Source organism: Thunnus thynnus, chromosome 21, assembly GCF_963924715.1.
Source record: "Thunnus thynnus chromosome 21, fThuThy2.1, whole genome shotgun sequence".
Lineage (NCBI taxonomy): Eukaryota > Metazoa > Chordata > Actinopteri > Scombriformes > Scombridae > Thunnus > Thunnus thynnus.
In genome coordinates, this window is record NC_089537.1 from 8,541,757 (window position 1) to 8,547,757 (window position 6,001).

Consider the following 6,001-nt stretch of genomic DNA (forward strand, 5'->3'; position numbering starts at 1 on the left):
TTCTACCCTCTCTACAGCTGATTTGATTAATCAACATCAATTAGAGCAGCTTAGGGCGGCCTGCAGGGAGAGCACAGCAAATGCCCTCTTCACTGTATATCTGGATGACTATTCACTCATACATACGAGGATAAAAGCACTTTCCTGTTCTGCCTCAAATCCCCCATTACCAAATCAGATGTCAGACGGACATGGCCGCTCATACATTAAGAGTATCTGGGTAGTTCTGTTATGATGGCATTTGTCTGAGGGCAGCGTAATTTATCTTGGCAAGAATGACTTCTAGCCAAAGATCAGTTGAAGAAAAGCATGCTTTCTTGTTTCCGCAATTTCACATTCTTGAATAAATGGCACTAGCAGTAAGCATTTGCATGGTTAGGCAGAGAAGACACATTTATCTTAATCAGGACTAATATCGCCATCAGGGAGATAGAGGGGCCTGAGCTATCTATCACATACCTCCCTGCTCTTCTTGGGGCAAAAAATTACTTTCGATCAATCTCCAGAAGCAGATAAGTCTACCGCAGAGACCTGGAGCTTCATCACTTCAAAGGAGGGTGTTTTTGGGGGGAGCTGCCAGGTCAAATTCCATCTGGGATGAGCTATTAGCTGTTAGAGACCACACAGTCCGTGCTGAATCAAAATGATCGCTGATGGTAATGTTCCCCAAAACATCAGGATTGCTATTTTTTTCTGTTTATTCTGCAGGTTGCTCTCATGACCTTACACTATTGATTTCAAATACCATGAAATTGTGCAAGGCTGAGTCTATCCTTATATCATAGCATACCATTCAATAATCATCTAAAGAAGGTCCATTTACTATTTAGGAGACATTGGTACTCTGCAAATAAGCTATTGAGTGCAATATGCTGAAGCCAGAAAATCAACATTTTGGAGCTGTTCATATTTCATTCTCAGTGACAACACTTTCATTTAGCTGGTAACTTAAGAGCACTTCTAAAGCAGTTCATTTGGAAGTTATTCGAAACTACTATGGTGTCACTTTGTTCCCTCATTTTTTAGATGAAAATTCATTTTAAACTATATTAAAACCACCCGTGTTTTGAGTGACAATCTTTTTGAGAGCACCTGAAAAAGCTTTTTTTGAAGCTTTCATTACAGAAACAGTGAATGTGCTGTCAAAATGAGTGCCATGCCTCACAGGATATGACAGATAGATGCTTTTTATTGTCTCATAAATGTATATTTTCCCAAAAGCCTTATACACAAATCAGCTCACACATTTCCCCATCAATCGGTGCGGAGAACGCAGCAGAGCGGATGGCATATGTCAACACGGCGACGCTCCACCGTCCAGGAAAAGTGGAGGAGTCGCTGTGACCGAGACAGGAGATCAACCGTGCGCTTGACACAGCAGAGTGGCTCGGCAAACCCGGTCTGCACCCAGCTCTCTGGAGCCTCTCATCCCTCGTCACAATCAATCCACCGCAGACCAACCGTAATCCTATTTGTTCAAATAAATAATGAAATAGCTGCAGCCCCACACGGAGGCACACAGAGGGTGGTAATTGCTGCGTTTCAGGCTGGATCAGATGGGCTCTGTGGGAGGCTGGCTCGGCTCCACTGTGACCTTGTGTGTGTTTGTAATTTTCCACAAGCTTAGTGGATATGCAGCAAACAGGGGCCTCAGTGGGTGCACAGGAATCCTAGCACCTAGGGAGTCTGCCAAGGCCATCTGAGTGAATGGTTTGGTGTGATGGAGCCTTTCTCGTGAGTAAAAAAAAAAGGAAAAACACACACCCACTAAGGAGGTAAAGATGACATGACAGTCATTAGGCAAGTGCAAGGCTGTAGAGCGAGTGTTATGTCCTTTGCTGTGCTCTGATGCACTGTAATGTGTCTTGTTCAATGTTTGCGTGTAATGCCTCAGTGCATTACAAGGACTTGTGAGAGGGCAAAAAAAAAAAAAAGATTTCTAAAGCTCTATCCTCCAATTGAACTTGGACTTCACTCTTCTGCAGATTAACCTGTAATACCAGACCTTCAAGTTTAACAATTAATGTTTATCCTACCCTGCCAGGCTGTGTTTGCCCTCATAATCCCATTATCCCCAACAAAATATTCCATTATCCGGAATATTCCGGATGCCGTCCTAACCAGCCGGGCTGTGGGTCCTGCATTGTTCATCGCAGCAGCAATCTGTGCTGTTCAGCATCGGCAGCAACATCCATTTGCGAGGAGAAATATTGCACTGAGGTAGGTTTTCCCTACTGGTCCAAATGGCTGGTCATTTTGTGAAGTTATGGCCCGTTGTTGTCAGTAAGGTGTGATTGCGGTGACTCTTATGGCCCATCTCTCTATATTGTTCAGACGTTAAGCAGAGTCAGGGAAGGGTCAAGCCACAAAATGCTGTTAGAAAATGAATATGACTGATCTAGCGCCACAGCTTTCCTCAATGAACATTTCAGGTTCCCAGTTCTTTAAAATTAGATGTCTATAGCAGTATAAGAACACTGTGAAATGTGAAATATCCAGCTATAAAAGGTACGTGACCACAGTAAAATCAGCACCTTGCATTGCTTGTGAAGTTTGACATTTGGAAACACCTGTCTATTAATCCACATTAAAATAAACACGCTCTTTAGAGCAATAATTCGACATTTTGGGAAATGTTCTTATCGGCTTTCTTGCTGAGAGTTATGAGACGATTGACACCACTCTTATATCTTAAATATGTAGCAGGAGCCAGCAGCTAGTCTCTTAAGTCAATGTCAGTTAGGGCTGAAGACTGAAAATATGAAAATGAAAAAAAATCTGCTGGTGTTGAGTTAGAAAGCAGTGAGGTTACTAGACCTTTGCAGCCTGCTCCTCATCTCTGCTTGAGGCTAGCGGCTCAAGGCTACATTAGCCAATATAAATGCAACGGTCGAGTAGCTGAGTTTAAAGTAAAGGTCTGTGGGTTTGAATAGTGTTTGGTTGTGCGGCATGTAATAACTAGCCCAATGTTATGGGGTTAAAAAAATTGCAGGGAAATGTGTATAAAATGGAGACATCTAGAATATTTTCTTTGGTACAGTAGTCTGGCAACAGGATGAAATGATTTTTCATTTGAGGTGAAACATTGGGTTTATCAATTACAGTTGCACCCACTGAAACTAAAAGAAACACAAGTTGACATTTACAGTTTTAATACAGTTAGTGTGCACTGTATTACGAAGATGAAGATAAAAAACAAGATAGAGAAAATATGATATCAGAAAAATTCAGCAACTGCAAAACTTCTCAAAATGAGTAAACAGCAAAGTGAAAGCTGAAGAGAGGACAGAAGGTGGTGGTTAAAAGATTAAAATATAATTACATTGCTAGGCTGTCTCTCCTATTTCAACATATGGGTGAATTTAAAGACAGATGAAGGGCCAAGTTTATTAGAAGGGGAGTACTTCACTGGGCAACTGATCAAAAGCAGGAACAGGCATTTATTTCCTAATTAAAACGCTCAAGACCGAGAGAAACTGAAGATTCTCTATAAGTATTTGCGACCCATTCTATGTGACTTTTTGTCTAAGAAAAGCAAATGATTATGAAACTCACCTTTTTTTTGACAAAAGAAGTACTGTCTAACTACAACGAGCAACAACTGTCTGATTCAGTCAGACTTGTGCCGGTCTTGAACCCATGAATCCTCTGCCCAGCAGCAGGATAGAAGGTAAAGGCCACAAATCAAAACACTTCAAAAACATACATTTCATTTACATGAAGGGTAAGTGAGTCTAACCACAATCCAACCGCCATTTATCAGAACAAAAACCTGGGATGTGGCTCAGTGGATACCAGTAACATGATGGTCAGTCAGTCACACTAACTAGAGAAAAGTGAAAACACAAAGTCAGACTTAGCTTAATATTGAACGCTGACTATCATGCATTATCTAGCAATTGATCTGGAACCTTTGTTTCACCAATAGGTTTGTTTCATATTAAAGTGTTTATGTAAAAGTAACCTTTACCAAAGAGAAATGAAATAGAAGTCTTGGTGCCCAAACTGTGATTGCTGGTATGTGATGCCAAGTGTTCACAACTTAAAAGCCCCTGTACAAGGTGAAGCCAGGGTCGAACAGATCACCTTTCACTACTTGCAAAGAGCGTTTGTGGGGAAAATAATTTGCAAGTAATTGCTTGTTGTGATGTCTTTGCGAGAAGCCCACTACTCCTGAGAGGACATGTTACAGAGGAGCAATTGTGTGCCACGGTTTTATTAGATTTCTAATTCCATCATTCAGGCAGGGATGTCCAGTTCAATCTGGAGATAAAAGAGAAATCGGGCAAGGATGATAGTGAAGTTCTGGTACTGCTAAGGCCACTCTTTTAGCTGTTGACTCGAAAATCAATAAACAACAGCAATTTTGGTTTGTCTTGTCACAAAGTATAGACTTGGCGCAACAATCCAAGATCAAAGTTCTCCAATCCCTACAAACCCTAACCTGTAATCTTTGATTCATTGCTGCCTTTTACTTCTCATTCCTTGTCACAGCTCAGCTTTCCACTATCATCAATCATTCATTGCTTTACCAATGTCTCCCTAGTATTCCAAGGCCCGAGATCTCCAATAGCCACACAGTCAAAAAAGCAAAATGCAAATCGATTTAACAGATAGAAACCAAATGTAACCTGTCACCTAGAAGAATAGTGGTTGCACCACAAGAATTTTTTCCTTTTGTCTAAACCGTTTTTGCTGTTAAAAGGAACAAAACTATGTTTGACCATAAAGGTTGTTGTGTGCCAGCTACGAGTAATTGTTGTCTTAAAGGAAATTGTCTCAGAACAGCAGTGAAAGAAATTCCACCCAGTGTCATCATCCCAAGCCATTAGTGAGGCTATTTGATCAGTGCAAAAGCAGAGCGTGGTCATGGATGCCGGCCAAGCAGCAAATCACAGTCACACCAGAGAGTGAATGAAATGTGATGTGCAGACACATGTACAGCAAAGTGTCCAAGGTTCACCGCAGCTCTATGGGTTAGAGATGAATGTGTGGGGTTTATTTAACCATGCAGTGCTTTGAGAGGTTCATGGTTCAGTAACTGGCAATGACCTGAGGGGTGCCGAGCCAGCTGAATGTGCAGAGCTCTGCGCTCGCTGCAAGGCAAGAGATAAGCATCCAGGCTACGGCCTGTGGACAGGAAATGGTCAAAAGTGCAGAAAGTTGGCCAGAAAGGTTTGGATTTGATGCTTCGTGGTCACTGTGCATTCAGAGGCTAGCGTTTCCATTCCAACCATTCTAGCTCTATTAATGGCATTCTGAACATTATCTTATTGAAGCATTGCCATGCTCACTTTTGCATGAGCTGTAGCTATTTCATTTGCATTTTATGTGACCTAAGGCCTTTGTGCCAAAAGACATTTTGTTGTCACAAACACACCCATCGCTGCTACACAGAAACTCCTCTCCAGACTGTTGTCAATCCAGCTGCGCTAGAGTGCCCTCAGAGAGTCATGCTCATTTCAATATTTATTGAAATGTTATCAAAACCACTCAGAGCGACTCACGGCAATCAATGCTGTTTAGGCTCCGTGCTGCAGAGGCAGGTCCCTTCGCTCTTGCTACTATTGTTTGTCTTCACGCCATTCACCCTCATCCCTCTGAAGAGAAGATGGTAGAGTCACACTTCCGTAACTCCTGCCTCAAAGGGGTGGTTTAGTTTAGATTGAATGCTGACTGATGTATATTTTTTCACATTAGAGAGACGCATAGGAACATGGTAAAGGGCAGCGAGCACTATGTTGCACAGAAGGCCTACCCTGCAGGGTTCCTTTATATTTCCAGCAATGTAATAATTTGCCAATGCAATTTTCCCTCATGCTACTTAGAACCAGCAGTTGGCCTAAAGAACATCCTCTGGTAAACTGAATGATGATTGTTCCTGCTCCAAAGAATGCAACCCGCTGACAGATACCAACAAACTGTTACACTGATAGCAATAAAGTGATACAGGAGATAATAAATGATAAATGAAACAGTATTCCACAGGGTGAGAGTATTC